Source organism: Myotis myotis, unplaced genomic scaffold, assembly GCF_014108235.1.
Source record: "Myotis myotis isolate mMyoMyo1 unplaced genomic scaffold, mMyoMyo1.p scaffold_m19_p_4, whole genome shotgun sequence".
Classification (NCBI taxonomy): domain Eukaryota; kingdom Metazoa; phylum Chordata; class Mammalia; order Chiroptera; family Vespertilionidae; genus Myotis; species Myotis myotis.
This window is the reverse complement of record NW_023416346.1, coordinates 82,049,226-82,068,377: the sequence shown is the minus strand read 5'-3', so window position 1 is coordinate 82,068,377 and position 19,152 is coordinate 82,049,226. Positions and strand designations below refer to the sequence as shown.

The window sequence follows — 19,152 nt, the reverse complement described above, 5'->3', positions numbered from 1 at the left end:
TTTATTTATTCTATTTTTTAGTATGATTCCAGCTATATAACATTCTTGAAAAAGGAAAACTATGTAAACAGTAAAAAGATCAGTGGTACATGGGGGTTGGGGTTTGGAGAGGGACTAATAGGTAGAGTACAGAGGATTTGTTTTAACCAAGGAAATTTTTATTGAAGGATAATGCTTAAGTTGTAGCATCACTTGATTAAATTTTTGCTAATTGAGAGTTTAAATGAAACATAAAAATCTCAAAATATTGTAGACCACCTTGCAGTTAATCAATGGAAATGAATTTTAGGGATTCAGTGGCATTTTAATGGGCATTTTTTCACTTTTAAAGTCTTCTTACTATTTCTTTTTTAAAAACCTTTATCATTGAAAGTATTACATATATCCCCTTTTTTCTCCCATTGACCCCTTACAGCCCATCCTTACCGCCCCACACCAGGCCTTCACCACCCTATTGTCTATGTCCATGGGTTACAGATATATGCATACAAGGTCTTTGGTTGATCTCTTCCCACCCACCCCCGCCTTCCCTCTGAGATTGGACAGTCTGTTCCATGCTTTTATATCTCTGGATCTATTTTGTTCAACAGTTTATTTTGTTCATTAGATTCCACATATGAGTGAGATCATGTGATACTTGTCTTTCTCTGACTGGCTTATTTCACTTAGCATAATACTCTCCAAGTCCCTCCATGCTGTCTCAGTGGGTAAGAGATCCTTCTTTTTTACTCCTGCATAGTGTTCCACGTGTAAACGTACCACAGCTTTTTTATCCACGCATCTACTGATGGGCACTTGGGCTGTTTTCAGATAATATCTATTATAAATAAAGCTGCTGTGAACATAGGAATGCATATATTCTTTCTGATTGGTGTTTCTGACTTCTTAGGATATATTCCTAGAAGTGAGATCACTGGGTCAAATGGTAATTCCATTTTTAATTTTTTTGAGGAAACTCCACAGTTTTCATAGTGGTTGTACCAGTTTGCATCCCCACCAACAATATCCTCATAAACTATCCTAGTGTCCAGATAAAGACACTACTCCCGTTTGAGTCAGGGTCCCTAAAGACTCGCCTGGATCTGGAGCTCAGAGTCTGCGACTCCCTCCCAATTGAAAACGCCAACCGCGGCCTCAGCCGCCAGCCCGCTCTGCATGCACTCTGCACCTTAGTATTTGACTTCAGCACTGCGCCTCCTCTGAGTCTCGGTATGCGTTTCTCTTTCCTCCTAGTTGTAGGACTTCCACTCAGCCAGCGTTCCTGTGGTTCTGGGTGATGTCCGTTCCGTCTTTTAGTTGTATTTTTGAAGTGGTTGTTTGAGGCAGCAGACTCCAGCGTTAACCTATGCCGCCATCTTGGTTCCCAGCTGTCTCTGTGTCTATTTTTGTTCATCAGTCTATAAAGGTCTTTATTATCCATAAATGAGTGCAGTCATGTGGTATTTTTCTTTTGTTGACTGGCTTATTTCACTTAGCATAATGCTCTCCAGTTCCATCCATGCCATTGAAAATGGTAAGAATTCCTTCTTTTTTACAGCAGCATAGTATTCCATCGTGTAGATATACCACAGTTTTCTAATCCATTCATCTGCTGATAAGCACTTAGGCTGTTTCCAAATCTTAGCTATGGTGAATTGTGCTCCTATGAACATAGGGATGCATATATCCTTTCTGATTGGTGTTTCTGGTTTCTTGGGATATATTCCTAGATCTCATAGTATTTTCTAACAATCCTTTGTATTTCTGTGGTGTCGGTTGTTATTTCACCTGTTTTGTTTCTGATTCTATTTATTTGGGTCCTCTCTATTTGTTTCTTGATGAGTCTGGCTAAAGGTTCATCAATCTTGTTTGCTTGTCTTTTCAAAGAATCAGCTCATAGTTTCATTGATCTTTTGTATTCTGTTTTTCCACTCTGGTCTTTATTATTTCCTTCCTTCTACTTACTCTGAGCTTTTCTTGTTGTTCTCTTTCTAGTTCTTTATGTTGTAAGGTTAGATATTTTATTTAAAATTTTTCTTGTTTTTTGAGGTATGCCTGTAGTGCTATGAATTTTCCTTTCAGAACTGCTTTTGCTGTGTCCCAGAAATTTTGGATTGTTGTGTGTTCATTTTCATTTGTTTCCAGGAAGTTTTGATTTCTTCTTTGATCTCATTAGTAACCCATCTATTGTTTAATAATATGCTATTTAGCCTCCATGTGTTTGAATGTTTTGGGGTGATTTTATTATAGCGGATTTCTAGTTTCATTCCATAGTGATCTGAGAAAATGCTTGATATGATTTCAATCTTCTTGAATTTATAGAGACTTAGTTTGTGTCCTAACATGTGGTATATCTTTGAAAATGTCCCATGTTCACTTGAGAAGAACGTATATTCTGCAGCTTTGGGGTGAAATATTCTATAAATGTCAATTAAATACATTTGATCTAGTGAGTCATTTAGGGTTGCTGTTTTCTTCTTGACTTTTTATCTAGAAGATCTATCCAGTGATGCCAGTGGGATGTTAAAGTATCCTACTTTGACTGTATTGCTGTTGATCTCTCCCTCAAGATCCTCCAGAAGTTTTTAAATATATTTAGGTGCTCCAATATTAGGTGCATATATATTTACCAGTGTTATATCCTCTTGTTGTATGGATCCCTTTAGTATTATGAAGTGGCCTTCATTTTGAAGTCTATTTTGTCAGATATGAGTATTGCTACCCTGGCTTTTTTCCCCCATTTCAATGGAAAATTATTTCCCATCCCTTCACTTTCATCCTGTGTGAGTCTTTTGTTCTGAGGTGGGTCCCTTGCAGACAACATATATATGGGTCATGTTTTCTTATCCCTTCAGCCACCCTATGTCTTTTGATTATAGCATTTAAGCCATTTACATTTAAAGTTATTATTTATAGGTACTTATTTATTGCCTTTATTATTCTTTATGCCTGTGTTCTTGTCTTTCTCTCTATTTGGCTGTGAGGACCAACAGCAACTACAGTGGAAGAGGTCCTGTGCAGGAGACATCCCTATGGAGGACTAGCTTCAGTGAGGCTTTGATGCTCCTGAGTCTGACTCTTGAGTGTGTCGCTTGTGGATGTGTAGAATTGTAATCAGTGTGGTCTGAAGTTGTCCACTGGGTGCACTGGCTCTGGTGCCTCCCAGGAGGTGCAAAGTGAGCTGTTGTCTGGGACCACCCAGCAGTTGCTACAGAGAGATCTGCAGATGGCTGCTACTTGTATTGGACTTGGTAGTTCCCAGTTGTGAAGCATGACAGGCTGGTGCTAGAGCCAGGTTTTGGTCCTCTTATTGATAGGTTTGGGGCACACTGATGCCAGCTGCTGATTGTTTGAGAGATTTTAGAAAAGTCTGAGGTCTGAGCCCAGACAAGTCATTCATATGGAAAAGCTACTGCAAACAGCTTGGGTGGGGCTGCAAATTGGATGGGGCGGGGTCTCAGGGAATCACCAGGGTAAAGCACATAGTATAGGCCTAGCTGATGGAAATTCAGATATGGCTTCCAGTCAGCTCTGTGATGGGGAATGTCCCGGCACAGGAACAATGACTCCTGTGAGCACCCCTGTCTGGGAGAAAGCTACCACCCCCAGTTCCTGCCCCAATGCCAGACAATCCTGTTCCTCCCCATCTGTCCCTGGAACCCCAAAGCCACCGCCCAGCTCTCGAGCTCAGAGAAAGCAGGACCGTGTAAGTTTGTGTGCTGGCCTTTAAGAGGAACTACTTGAGGCTCCAGTAGCCTCAGTGTCACTTAAACATAGTCCCCTCTGGTTGTAGTTTTTTAAAATATATTTTATTGATTTCAGAGAAGAAGGGAGAGTTATAGAGAAATAGAAACATCAATGTTGAGAGGGAACCATTGATTGGCTGCCTCCTGCACACCCCCTACTGGGAATCAAGCCCACAACCAGGGCATGTGCCCTTGACCGGACTCTTCAGTTTGCAGGCTGACGCTCTATCCACTGAGCCAAACCGGCTAGGGCTCCCCTCTGGTTTTTACAGCCCAAAGTTAGGGGAACTTCTCTTTCAGCTCTGGAACCCTGGGCTGAGGGGCTGGTGTGGGTCTGGGACCCCTTGCTCCTCATGGGAGGCTCTGAAGCTGATATATCCCTCCTGATTTAAAAAAAGCCACACATGGGTACAGTTCCAGCCCATTCCGCACCGCCACTCCTCCTACCAGTCTCATTGTGCTTTCTTCTTTAATACTCTAGTTGTAGGACCATTCAGCCAGATTTCAGGTGGTTCTGAATCATGGTATCATGGTTGTTCTGTATTTTAGTTGTAATTTTGATGTGGTTGTGAGAGGCAGCAAGTACTAATGTTTACATATGCTACCATCTTGGTTCTCCCATATGAGACTATTTTTTTAAATATATTTTTTATTGATTAAGATATTACATATGTGTCCTTATCCCCACGTTACCCCCTACCCCCCCCCCCCCCCGCTCATGCTCTCAACCCCCCCCCCCCCCGTTGTTCGTGTCCATTGGTTAGGCCTATATGCTTGCATATAAGTCCTTTGGTTGATCTTTCCCCCTTCCCCCCACCCTCCCATACCTTCCCTCCAAGGCCCGACAGTCCAATCAATGCCTCTCCGTCTCTGGATCAGGCCTTGTTCATCAGTTTATGTTGTTCATTATATTCCACAAATGAGTGAGATCATGTGGTATTTATCTGCTCTCCAGTTCCATCCATGCTGTGGCAAATGGTAAGAGTTCCGTTTTCTTCTTCCTCTTCTTAAAGAATACCTTTCAGCATTTCATATAATGCAGGTTTGGTGGTGATGAACTCCTTTAGCTTTTTCTTATCTGTGAAGCTCTTTATCTGACCTTCTATTCTGAATGATAGCTTTGCTGGATAAAGTAATCTTGGTTGTAGGTTCTTGCTATTCATCACTTTGAATATTTCTTGCCACTCCCTTCTGGCCTGCATAATTTCTGTTGAGAAATCAGCTGACAGTCGTATGGGTATTCCCTTATAGGTAACTGACTTTCTTTCTCTTGCTGCTTTTAAGATTCTCTCTTTGTCATTTGCCCTTGGCATTTTAATTATGATGTGTCTTGGTGTGGTCCTCTTTGAATTCCTTTTGTTTGGGGTTCTCTGCACTTCCTGGACTTGTAAGTCTATTTCTTTCACCAGGTAGGGGAAGTTTTCTGTCATTATTTCTTCAAATAGGTTTTCAATATCTTGCCCTCTCTCTTCTTCTGGTACCCATATAATTCTGATGTTGGTACGCTTGAAGTTGTCCCAGAGGCTCCTTACACTTTCTTCATATTTTTTGGAATCTTTTTTCTTTTTCGGTTGGGTATTTTTTGTTTCTCTGTATTTCAAATCTTTGACTTGATTCTTGGGATCCTCTTGTCTGCTGTTGGATCTCTGTATATTATTCTTTATTTCAGTCAGTGTATGCTTAATTTCTAGTTGGTCTTTTTTCATATCCTCCAGGGTCTCACTAAATTTATCAGCGGTTTCCATAAAATTCTTGAAAAACCTTATCAACGTGGTTTTGAACTCTATATCCAGTCGTTTGCTTTCCTCCATTTCTGTCATTTGTGACCTGTTTCTTTGTCTCCACATTTTTTATGCTTCCCTGTGTTGGTAGAGTGGTTTTGTGTGCTAGGTGTCCTGTAGGGCCCAGTGGCTCAGCCTCCCCATTTACCTGAGGTGGACACTCTTGGTGCACCCCCTCGTGGGCTTTGTGCACAGTCTTGTTGTAGCTATGCCTTGGTTGTTGTAGGATCACTGGGAGGAATTGACCTCCAGGGCAATTGGCAGCGAGAATCAGCTGTGTCTGCAGTGGGAGAACTTCTGTGCTGAAGACACCCTTCTGGAGCAAGACTTGCTTCAGTGGGGCTTTGGTGCTCACTGAGTCTGCCCCTGAGTGTGTCCCTTATGGATCTGAGGAGTTGTAATCTGGATGGTCCCACTCTGACCACTGGGTACACTGGCTCTTGGAGGTTACCCAGCAGGAGCTATGAATAGAACTGCAGATTCCCCTTCCTTTTTTGGAGTTTGGAGGTGCCCTGATGAGGCCCACCTGTGAAGCAATGCAAGCTGCTGTGGGGCCTTGGGCCTTCTCTTGGAAGTTCTGGGTCTGTGGCCCAGCTGCAGTTTGTTAGGTAATTTTCAGGTTGCAAAGGGCCAGGGCATTCATATGCAAAAGCCTCTGCCGCAGCCTGGGTGGGGCGGGGTCTCAGGGAATCAAAGGGCAGAGCAAGCAGCTATGGCGGATTCTCAGCCCTGCCCTAAGGGGCCGCGTGCGTCTCAGTGTCCCCGTAATTTAATTGCTGTAATCCTGGGGTCCAACCCCAGCAGGTCCAGGGGTCCCCAAAGGTGTGGACAGAGTTGGCGAAGAAGGAATGACACGGAGACAGCGTTCAGATGATCATCATAGTGAGGTTCTCTAGCCAGGTTCTAGCCAGGTTCTTCAGCCAGGTTCTGTCCAGGTTCTCTTGCCATGTTCTCTCGCTAGGTTCTGTCTCTAGGTTCTGAGGCCAGTTTCTATCCAGGACCTTTTGCCATGTTTTCTCCAGCGAAGTTCTTCTGTCTCTAGGTTCTGTGTAGGTTCTGTGTCTAGGTTCTGTGTCCTGTTGTCTTGTTACATCTGTATTTATACCAGTTGATTCCAATCCTATCAATCTCTATTCCAAAGGTTAGGGCGTTTCTTATCTCCATTCCAGGGAGTAAAGATTATGTAGCTTAAGCATGATTGTTCATAGTTAAAGTGATTAATTACCCGCCTGGCACTTAGTTAAGGGGTTTTATTCCCTCCCTAACTTCAGGGGAAAATCCCTACCTGGGGAAACAACCTTTCTCAGAGAGGTGACCTTGGTTATAACAAATAGTGCCAAGAAGGTGAGCAAACATATTAGGAACAGTATGCCATATATGCCAGGTCCCTTGAAACAGCAAGGATGGACCGGCTCCTGGCACTGTAAGCACCTCTGAGGGAAAGCCGCCCTCAAGTTCCGAGTTCTGCCAGCTGCCAGACAGTCCAGTTTCTCCCCGTATGAGTTCTGGGTCCCCAGAGACTTCCCGGAACCGGAGTTCAGAGCAGTCGGGATTTTGTGACTCCCTCCCGATTCAAAAAGACAGCCGCGTCCTCAGGTACCAGCCCCTTTCTGCACGCGCTCGAGCTTCCGTATCTTTGTACTTTACTTCCGCAGCTCCTGTATCTTTGTACTTTACTTCCGCAGCTCCTGACCCTCAGTGTGCTTTTCTCTTTCCTTCTAGTTGTAGAATTTCCACTCCGCCAGCCTTCCTGTGGTTCTGGATGATGTCCGTTTTGTCTTTTTATTGTATTTTTGAAGTTGTTGTAGGAGGCAGCAATTTCGGTGTTTACCTATGCCGCCATCTTAGTTTCCTCTGATAGACTATTTTTGATCATATTATTTTTAAATGGAATATGAACTTTCCTAATTTAAAATAAGTTGTACTAAAGAAAAGCAATCTGTACATCACCACTTATTTCTTCAAACCCTCCTCTCTTTTGTTTTTTCCCAAGCAACAAGAGTTAAGTCTACCACCTACCCCTACACCCCCCCGCCCAAAAAAAAACCCACCATGAGATGTCACACTGGAGACCAACATAACTTTCTCTCAATAAATTAAACATAGTCAGCTTGGGACAGATTGCTATTTCTTGAGTTGTGCCCTTAATGAAGTCATGGACATACAGTAAGGACCATGTTATTGAAAAATCCGTAAATTTGAAACCCACTTGTCATGAGATTCCTCTCAGGCTGGAAATCCATTAGGAGAAAACATCGGATCCACATTTCCTATGCTACCTCACTACAGGGTACATGTTTATTGATTGGGAATAGTGGTGGTAGGGGGCATAGGCAGAATATGAACTATTTAAATATTTTTCTCTATATATAAATATTCAGGTGAATTCATCTCAATTCAATGTGCTTATGATGGTCACCACTATATCCATGCAGGAGTGCCCAGCACCTTTGTACTTCATCATAGCATATAAATGGATTTTAAAAATCTGTCTAGGTGTGAGGTGAACATTGCTTATATATTCATCTACTAACCTGGCACAGACTTCAGGAGGGGAGTGGAGCAATCTTCAGATAAATGGATGTTCACACTGGGAATAGCCAGAATGGGCTGGAAGGGTGGAGGTGGAAAGGAACTATCAAAACCTGACATAAAGCTACAGGAGTCATCAACAGAGACGTGGTACTTGAAATCATGACAGTCAAGTGAATCACTCAGCAGGAGTCTTGGAATAAAAAGACAACTGAGACTAGAATTCTGAGGAACATTACAGAATGAGGAGGAAAATCATGAATGTAGTATCATGGAAGCCAGAGGTAGAGTAATTTTCTAGAAGCGAGATTTGTTCATGGCATGAAATACTACTGAGAAGTTCCTTCTGAAGTATGTCTGTTGGCTTCCCTAATATGGAATTCACTTATGAGCATAATGAAAACACTTTTAGCAGATGGTTGGGGCAGAAGCCAGATTGCAGTGGATTGAATGCTGATGGGAGGAAAGGAAGTGGTGATAGTGAGTGTGAACTTCTTTTCCCCCTGAAAACCAGAATCTGGGCATTTCCTTTAAAAGTAGAAATATGAGTTACCATATGTTAAATAACAAATGTACAGAAGATGAGTATCAAAATTTTTTTCCATTCCAGCAAACATTTGTTGGGTGCCTTGGCTGTTGGGGATATGAAGAAGAAGTAGCTGTGGTCACTATCCCCAAGGTGCCTCACACTAGTAGGAGTCAGAGATAGGGTCTGAAAGCACAGAAGAGGGAATGTAATTTGTCAGAAGAAGGGGTTGGGAAACTGAGAAGTCTTGCTAGAGGAAATGGCATATGTGCTGAGATTAGATAGATGAGTGGAAGTTCCCCTGGTAAAGGGTGGGGAAGGCATTCCAGGTAGAGGGACACATAAGCAAAGGCTTGCGTATATAAATGCCTATGTCATGTTTAGTGATGACTAGTGGTTCAGAGCAGATGAGGAACAGGGTTGGACTGTGAAGGGGTCTTTTAGCCATGTTAACGAGTTTGGACATTTTTTTACTTCAAAAAAATTTTTTTATTGGTTTCAGGTAGGAAGGGAGAGGGGGAGAGAGAGAGAAACATCAATGATGAGAATCATTGATCAGCTGCCTCCTGCATGCCCACAATGGAGATGGAGCCCACAACTCAGGCATGTGCCTTGCCCCGGAATCGAACCGTGACCTCCTGGTTCATAGGTCAACACTCAACCACTGAGCCATGCCGGCTGGGTGAGTTTGGACTTTTTAAAAATCGTCACCAGAGGATATGTTTATTGATTTTTTAAAGGGAGAAAAGATGGGAGAAAGAGGGAAAGAAACAGCAGTGTGAGCCCTAGCCAGTTTGGCTCAGTGGATAGAGTATCATCCTGGGGACTGAAGGGTCCTGGGTTCAATTCTGGTCAAGGGCACATGCCTGGGTTGCAGGCTTGATCCCCACTAGGGGGCATGCAGGAGGCAGCCCATCAATGATTCTCTCTCATCATTGATGTTTCTATCTCTCTCTCCCTCTCCCTTCCTCTCTGAAATCAATAAAGATATATTTTTAAAATAGAAGAAGAAACATCAATGTGAGAGAGTAACATTAATCGATTACCTCCTGTATGTGCCCTGGCCAGGAATCAAACCCGCAACCTTTTGGTGCACCAGACAATGCTCCATCCAACTGAGTCACATGGCCAGGGCAATGAGGTTGGGCTTTAATGTAGATAATAGGAAGCCTTCAGAGGTTTTTGTTTGTTTGTTTTGTTTTAATATGGATTATTTTCCTAAGTGAAAAAGTAAGTTATTAAGAACAATCAGGAATCAGGAAGTGTGAAAGTGTCTGCATTCCAGCTTTCCTCGAAGGCAGGCATCTATGGGAGGGGCCATCATTGTGGGCCCCAGATCCTGGCAAAACTGGTCTTGTCTCTTCCAGACCAGACAGTTGTTTTGTCTCTTCCTAGAATGCACTGCTCCATTTTGCGTACTCATCCTTCATTCCAGCCAGACCTGACTCTTGAGCCTTACTGCTCTTCAAACTCTGACTACTCAGGACTTGGGGTTGCAACTGGGAGAAACATAACTCAGACAAGCATAAGCGGAAAAGGAAACTTGTGGTGTGTGTAATAGATAAGTCCAGAGATGGATTTCAGGCACAACTGGATGTAGGCATTCATGCAGTGCATCAGGGCTCTGTCTTGAGCTCCTTCAATATTTTTGACAAACTGGGCACAGTGGTTGCCAGCAGGCCCCAGTTTAGAGGAAATAGTTCCTTTTTGCTTCAGCAGGAAAATCCCAGGAGGGTCTCTGATTGGTCCAGCTTAGACCTAAACCTAGGCATGGAGACCTCTGATTGGCTAAATCTGGTCCATGTCCACCTGTGGCCAAGGCTCTGTGACTGACAGCCCCTTCAGGACCATGCAGAACTGGGTGGGGCAGAGCCGTGAGAGCAAAGCTCTAGCTCACAGTGCACTATATGTGGACCCTGCTTTCCAGCCAGGGAGGCTTTGTACTTGCTGTTCCTTCCACCTCTTTAAAATGTGGATACCGAGACTGTCAGCTTGGGTCTGTGTTCTGTGAGGGCCCGGATACCTCATGTAGAGGAAGGAGGGGTACTTTGGGGTTCCACACACCTGGGTGAGAATCCCAGCTCTTCCCCAGCAGGCTGTATGACCTAGGCAGGTAACTTTACCTCTCTGAGCCTTATTTTTCCTCCCAACCAGAGTGGTGCTGAGGATTTAAATGAGGTGTGTGGGAGTCAAGACCTGGGGTAGAAAAGAGCCTTCCAGGTGAGACAGCCATGATGAGGATCCTGGGGGAAGATACTCCAGGCTGCGTATTCCTGGGCCAGGAGCTGTGCAGCAGCCACAATGGTCACGTGTCCAAAATTAGAAGGGCAAAACTGCAAGTGGTGAGACCAGTTGAGAGACTTCCATATTGTCTGAGCATGAGGAGATATGAACCTGTTCTAAGAGGGTGGCAAGATGTTAGAGGAGAAGGAAACTAATAGAGAAGTAAAGTAGTTGAACTGAATTAGGAAATAAAGATGATGACTTGATGTTAAATTGATCATAATGAAATTATTGAGCTCTTGAGCTCTGGAATCAGGAAGAATTATGACTTTGCAACATTCCAGTTGTGTGACCTTATACACATTATTTAATATCTCTGAGTCTCAGCTTCCTCATCTGCAAAATGGGGATAATAAAATACCTACCTTATTTATAGGACAAAACAGAATAAATACTTAATAAATGTTAGCTATTATTTTCAATATTTTTTTTTACTGCAAGCTAAACTTCAGTGACTGATGGAAATGTCCAATAGTCAGTTGGAAATGTAAATTGAAGTGCAAAGGGAAGGTATAAACCAGAGATTTCTAATTCACCTTATAGAGAATAGAATTTTGCAGAATGTTCACACTTAGAAGTGGTAGGAGAAGGGGTACAGTAAATTAGTGGCCTGTGAAGGAAAGAGAGGTTCTTACCTTGCAGAAGATCTTTAAATTGCTAAATGCAGTGGCTTCATCTAAGTCTTCAGTTCCTGACCCTGTGCAGTATTGGATGCAAGTGACTTCAGAAAGCCTCTTTTTAGAAATGCTCTTCAGTTTTCATGACATTTTGTTCTCTTCTATCTTCTCTGATTATGCATATGATGTCTCAGCTAAAAGCCTTATAGCTTTCTTGCTCCAACCCCCTCATTTTACAAATGATGAGACTAAAGAGCCAGAAAATGGAAGTAGCTTGTTCAGGGTTCACAGTCAGTTGTTCCTTCCTTGTCTCCCTCCCCCTTTTCTCACTTTCCATGGTTCTTTGCTCTTTGCTCTCCAATATACACTTCCTCTTTCTATAAACTCATTTGTTTGCATAGCTGCTAGGATTGCCTTTAGGTTTATGATTGCCAAATTGAAATATCCCATCCATGCCTCTCTCCAGAGCTGCTACCCTGACCTTCTGACAGTTAACTATATGTTTCACTAACACTTCACACTTAGCATGTCTGAAGTGTCATTTTCCTCCATAAGGCTAGCTTCCCTCTTTGACTCCACTATCTTATTAATGGCACCTCCATTCTCCTAGTCAGCTAATCCCTTATCAAATGTTGTCAATTAGTCCTATATAAATGCCTACATGGTGCAGTGGTCAAGCACACTGCCTCTATGAACAAGACTGCCTGGGACCAAGTCCTGGCTCTGTGATTTTGGGCAAGTGACTTTAGTCTAAACCAGAGGCCATTAGAGCTAGAAGAGACCTTAAAGATACTTATTTCTTCAAGCTTCACCCTTTTTTCAGAAAATAAAATGGAATTCCTGAAAGGTAAATTGCCATAGCCTCTAAATGGGAGTTAGGACTGGAACCCAGGGCTATTGGAGCCCTAGTCCAATGCACTTTGTATTTTGTTGTTGTTTTTTAAATATATTTTTATTGATTTCATAGATGAAGGGAGAGGGAAAGAGAGATAGAAACATCAATGATGAGAGAGAATAATCGATTGGCTGCCTCCTGCATACCCCCTACTGGGGATCAAGCCCACAACCCCGGCAAATGTCCTTGACCAGAATTGAACCTGGGACCTTTCAGTCTGCAGGTCAATGCTCTATCCATTGAGCCAAACCGGCTAGCGCTCAACACACTTTGTACTAAACCACATTGCATCTTGCAGTCTTATTGGATCTGTCACTACTGATACTTCCCTATATCGAATGTTTATAACTTCATGCCCAGATTATTGACAAAGCCTGCTACCTATCTTGCAACCTCTGATCTACTCCCTCCCTAGTTCATCCCACCAAGTAGTTAATCTCCTTAAAACGTAATTTCCAACTTGTCATTCTCCTCATTGATAAGCTTTTAATGACTCCTCGTTGCCTACTAAATAAAATTCAAATGTCCAACTTAGGCGTCAAAACTCCTCCAAGCACTGGCTGGGTAGCACATTTGGTTGGAGCATCATTCCACACACCAAGAGGTGGCAGTTTGATTCCTGGTTAGGACACATACCCGGGTTATGTGTTAGATCCCCGGTGGGGGCACAACAGGAGGCAACTGATCAATGTTTCTCTCTCACTTCTCTCTCTCTTTCTCTCTTGCTCTCGCTCTCTCAAAAAAAAGAAAAAGAAAGAAAGAAAGAAAAAAATAATAATATTTAAAAGTTTGACAGAACTTAGAACACAGAACTTAGGACACAGAACTTAGATTGAGAGAACATGGCAAAAGATCCTGGACTGAACCTGACTACAGAAATTGGCAAGAGAACCTGACTAGAACCTGGTGACTGAACCTGGCTGGAGAACCTGGACAGAACCTGGCTGGAGAACCTAGCGAGGGAACATGGCTACAGAACCTGGCTGGAGAACCTGGAGAACCTAGCAAGAGAACATGGACACAGAACCTGGCTGGAGATCCTAGCCAGAACTTCGCTGGAGATCCAGACCAGAACTTGGCTGGAGATCCTGGCTACAGATCCTGGCTAGGCTGCTGATCAACTGAACGCTGTCTCCGTGTCATTCCTTCTTCGCCAACTCCATCCACACCTTTGGGGACCCCTGGACCTGCTGGGGTTGGACCCCAGCATCTGGCACCCGAACAGGGACCCCTAGGTAAGCCCCACTCTCGGGATGGATAGGACTCCACCGTAGGAAGAGGGTGGATAGTCTTTGCCGACTCCGTCCACACCTTTGGGAACCCCTGGAACAGGATTCCCCTAGGTAAGCCCCCCCACTGAGAACCCCCACATTCGGGACGGATAGGACTCCACCAGGGTACTTCAGACCCCCCTATAGAGGATAAGTAGGGTAAGAAGGTGGATAATACAGAACTTAGATTGAGAAGATGTGCCATACTGAGTCTAAAGAAATAAGACTCTGTATTGATCTTTTAACACATATGCTTGCTAGCTGAGGAATTAAGGTTACTCCTAGTCAGACAGAACGTTTTATACAAGAAGTATGTCCATGCTTTTCTGAGGAAGGAAAGGTAAATGTAAAGGCATGGGAGGAGGTAGGCCCAAGGAGCCCTATCCTTAACCCCACTGCAGCCTTTCCACCCTGGGAAAGTGCAGGATTGGCAAGCTCTCCCTGGGGTGATAGATCAGGATTCAGGTAATAGTGGAAAGCGCCAATCCTTCTCTTAAAATGGATACAAGAGAGCATTTGGGGTTTTTCTTTTTAATGCCTGGCTTTTAAAAAATAAAAAAGGGGGAATTTGCCGGGAGCCGGTCCATGCTTGCTGTTTCAAGGGACCTGGCATATATGGCATACTGTTCTTAATATGTTTGCTCACCTTCTTGGCACTATGTGTTTTAACCAAGGTCTCTGAGAAAGGGTGTTTCCCCAGGTAGGGATTTTCCCCTGAAGTTAGGGAGGGAATAAAACCTCTTAACTAAGTGCCAGGCGGGTAATTAATCACTTTAACTATGAACAATCATGCTTAAGCTACATAATCTTTACTCCCTGGAATGGAGATAAGAAACGCCCTAACCTTTGTAATAGAGATTGATAGGATTGAATCAACTGGTATAAATACAGATGTAATAAGACAGCAAGACACAGAACTTAGAACACAGAACTTAGAACACAGAACTTAGATTGAGAGAACATGGCAAAAGATCCTGGACTGAACCTGACTACAGAAATTGGCAAGAGAACCTGACTAGAACCTGGTGACTGAACCTGGCTGGAGAACTTAGCGAGGGAACATGGCTACAGAACCTGGCTGGAGAACCTGGAGAACCTAGCAAGAGAACATGGACACAGAACCTGGCTGGAGATCCTAAGCAGAACCTCTCTGGAGATCCAGACCAGAACTTGGCTGGAGATCCTGGCTGGAGATCCTGGATGGGCTGCTGATCAGCTGAACGCTGTCTCCGTGTCGTTCCTTCTTCGCCGACTCCATCTACACCTTTGGGAACCCCTGGACCTGCTGGGGTTGGACCCCAGCAGTTCTACTTAGCATGTTTGCCCCGATTTCCATCTTACTTCCTAGAACAAATGATTTCATTTTAGTTCCACCTTATCCTAACGTAACAATTTTAAAGCACATTCAAATAAAATATACTATAATTTGAAACAGAAAAAAAAATAAATAAATAAAATAAATAAAAGTTAAAAAAACTTCTCCAGCCCTAGCTGGTTTGGCTCAGTGGATAGAGCGTCAGCCTGCAGACCAAAGGGCCCTAGGTTCGATTCTGGTCAAGGGCACGCACATACCTTGGTTGCAGGCTCCTTTCTGGCCCGGGCCCTTGTCGGGGCTTGTGCAGGAGGCAACCAATTGATGTGTTTCTCTCACATCAATATTTATCTCTGTCTTTCTCTCTCTCTCTTCCACTCTCTCTAAAAATCAGTGGGGAAATACCCTCTGGTGAGAATTAAAAACAAAAAACTTATTCCAAATCTGGTGCCAGCCCATCTTTCCATGCTTCAGTATCCACACTACCCTTTTTTACCCCATGACCTAGCCATGCCCAATACTCCGTGTTCCTCGAACAGTTCATGCACTTTCATGCCCTGTTGATTTTTCACATATTGTTCTCTCAACTTTGAGTGCCCTTACTTTGATTTTCCTCCTGCCAAATTCTTACTCATATTTCAAGGCCCAACTCAAATGTCTCGATGCATAAAGACTGCAGATTCCCCTAGTCAGAATTAACCTCTATGATAATACATGTGACAAGAGTTGCCATCATAGATGGGTACTTAGTAAACATGAGTTCCCACCTCCCTTCCTTTTTTCACCTGCGTTCCCACAACATGTTGCTTATACCTGTGTTTAACACTATTCCACTTACTTTATATTAGAGCTGGTTATTTAAACAACTAGTGAGACTTGCCTTGTTCATCTTCACATCCTCCATGGCCCCTAACAGAGTTCCTGGCAAGTGATAGGTACTTAACAAATATTTATCTAAATGAAACAAAAACTGTGGAGGCAAGTCTTGAGACATCACCTCATCAGTAATTCAGCAAGACCAACTTCTGTTACTGAACATGGAGTGACATATTGAGAGAAGAGAAATCTGGTAAACCCTGTTGGCAAATCTCCAACAACAGGCTTTGAGCAGCCTTAATAATTTCCAACCAGTTTGCTTAAGGGTGATAAGGTAGGAAAGGTGGCACAAGTCAGACAAAATTCTTTTTTTAAAAAAATATATTTTATTGATTTTTCACAGAGAGGAAGGGAGAGAGATAGAGAGAGTTAGAAACATCGATGAGAGAGAACCATCGATCAGCTGCCTCTTGCACATCCCCCACCAGGGATGTGCCCTCAACCCAGATACATGCCCTTGACCAGAATCGAACCCGGGACCTCTCAGTCCGCAGGCTGACGCTCTATTCACTGAGCCAAACCGGTTTCAGCCAGACAAAATTCTTATCCACACATTTTAAAAAATAAGCTGAGGTCAATGTAGTCCCATTTTCTCCAGCCAATGGGTTACAAGTAGCTGGAGAGAATAGTGACTGATGCAGAAGAGGCAAGGAGGTGGAAACCAAAAACTCTTTGAAGCCATTTGTAAAGGGAGGTTACCATGACCCAGGAATTAATCTTTCCCTGAAAAGTGATTATTGACTTAGCTCCCTGCATCATTTCCCTTGGAAGGGTGCTAACTGTGATGGGTGATGCAGGCCAAGAAGGTTGAGATGTATAATACACCTCTATGGTCTCTCAGTAGCAGGGTCTATTCCAGGCAATTGTGGACATGCTTTTAGCTAAGGCTGCTATGCAGATCATTCCAATTTTGGAAGTGATGCCTGGCATATGGCCAAGATCCATTTATTCATTCAGTTGTCATTCATCTAACTTTTTCTAAACAACTATTATGTGCTAAGTACATAGGTGCTCATGCAGAGATGAATGGTCCCTGCCCTTTAAAACTATTCTAATAGAAGAGACACACAAGTAAAGAGACAATATGGTGGGTTACGATGAGTGCTATCTCAGAGATATACAGTGCAGAGGAGAAACAGAAGGATAGAGAAAACGAAGGGAATAAAATCTAAACTTGCCCAACTGGCATGGTTCAGTGGTTGAGTGTCGACCTAAGAACCAGGAGGTTGAGGTTAAATTCCTTGTCAGGGCACATGCCCAGGTTGCAGGAGGAAGCCAATCAATTATTATCTCTCATAATTGACTCATTATTGAGGTTTCTGTCTCTCTCCCTTCCTCTCTGAAATAAATAAAAGTATATTTTTAAAAAACTAAATTCCTGAATTTAGCACAAAGGTCACTGGTTACCTAATCACTCCTTAGCCTTTGTATGCAAAGGGTAAACTATCTGAGCTGAGTTTCAAACAATGAAAAAGAGTTGGTAAAGAAGTGGGGAAAAGGTGTTATAGGCAGGTTTTATCCCAAAGGCAGTGAGAAGCCAATGTATGATTTTAAGCAGGGAAATTATATGATTAGATATACATTTTAGAAAGACCACTCCAAAGAAAGTTTGGAAAATGCATGGGAAGAGGCCATGAATGGAGGTAGGGAGATAGGCAACTGGCTTACTATTTCAATTGTAAAATTATCAGAGTCTATACCAGGGCAGTGGAAGTAGAATAGGAAGGAAGAGGAGGAGGAGTCAGAAGGTATGAGAAGATAAAACTTACAGGGTTTAGTTATTTATTGAATACAAAGTGGTAGGAGGGTGAGCAAGACAGAGAAGCTAATACCAACTCCCCAGATTCTTGGCTTGGACAATTGGGTAGAAATAACACCATTCATTCATTGGGATAAAAGAACACTGGGGGAACAGCAGGTTTGGGAGCAGAATAGATTACATATTTGGAGACGAGGAGTGAGATCTGGCTTGAAGATACAGATGAAGCTATGGGAGCATTTGAGACTGCTCTGGGAGAGTTTGAGAAGTGATAAGAACACATGAAATGGAACTCTAAGAAACATTTAAGGGGCAGGGTAAGAGGAAAGCATGGAGCAGTCAGAGATGACAAACCCAGTAGAGGAAAATATAACAAAAATTAAAGGAGATGCCCTATCCGGTTTGGCTCAGTGAATAGAACATCAACCCAAGGACGGAAGGGCCCCGGGTTTGATTCCGGTCAAGGGCATGTACCTCAGTTGCAGGCTCCATCCCCGGCCTTGGTCAGGGAGCCTGCAGGAGGCAACCAATCAATGTGAGAGATGTTTCTCTCTCTCTCTTCGTCTCTCCCCCTCCCTTCCACTCTCTCTAAAAATCAATGAAAAAATATCCTCAGGTGAGAATTAAAAAAAAAAAAATTAAAAGAAATAATGTAGCCATTTTTAAAAATATTTTTTATTGATTTCAGAGGAAGGGAGAGGAAGAAAGAGATAGAAACATCAATGATGAGAGAGAATCATTAATTGGCTGCTCTTGCATACCCCATCCTGACCAGGAATCAAACCGTGACCCCTTTAAAATCCTGTTTTACAGTAATATTTAGTGATATTTTATTTGGGGGAGGGGGTTAATCCTCACCCAAGGATATTTTTCCATTGATTTTTTTAAATCAAGAATATCACTGCATTTATTTTTATGCAGGTAATTTTTCTACAGCTTCAACATTTTCTCAAAAATAAAAGAATCCCAAAGCTTAGAACTGGATCACATGGCCCTTTCTCTTCTTACCTCTTCCCCATTCAAAATGCTTGCATCTCTTAATGGCCAGCATCCTCTTGGATCTGCAGTTAGGCTCAACACATTCAAGCCTTAGCACAATCTTCTTTGTGGGTTTAGCCTTTTTTTGGAAAATTGACTTTGTCTGCCCACTGTAGCCACTCTGCTTCCTGCTTCCTACCATAGCGCCACTTTCCCTGGGCATACAGGGAATCCTTATCCTTCTTATACTGGGTCACTTTGTGAGGCTGATGCTTTCCACACTTCTTACAGTAAGTCTTTCGGGTTTTAGGCACATTGGCCATCTTGGCAGTAGAGCTGTCTATACGATGAAAATGGTAAACTCAATGTCCACACTCCTCACTTCGCTCAGCTCGCTACTCTCCATTGATTTTTAGAGAGAGTAGGGGAGAGACAGAGAAAGAAACATTGATGTGAGAGAGACACATAAATTGGTTGCCTCCCAAATGTGCCCCAACCAGGATATGTGCCCTTGACTGGAAGACTGGAATCAACCCAGGACCCTTCAGTCCTCGGGCCTATGCTCTATCCTCTAAGCCAAACTGGCTAGGGCTATTT

At 43.1% G+C, this 19,152-nt stretch overlaps 1 pseudogene; it reads right to left on the bottom strand.

Moving 5' to 3' along the window:
- Positions 1-18,550: 18,550 nt before the first annotated feature.
- On the bottom strand, positions 18,551-18,878 carry LOC118654612 (annotated as a pseudogene).
- Positions 18,879-19,152: the final 274 nt, after the last annotated feature.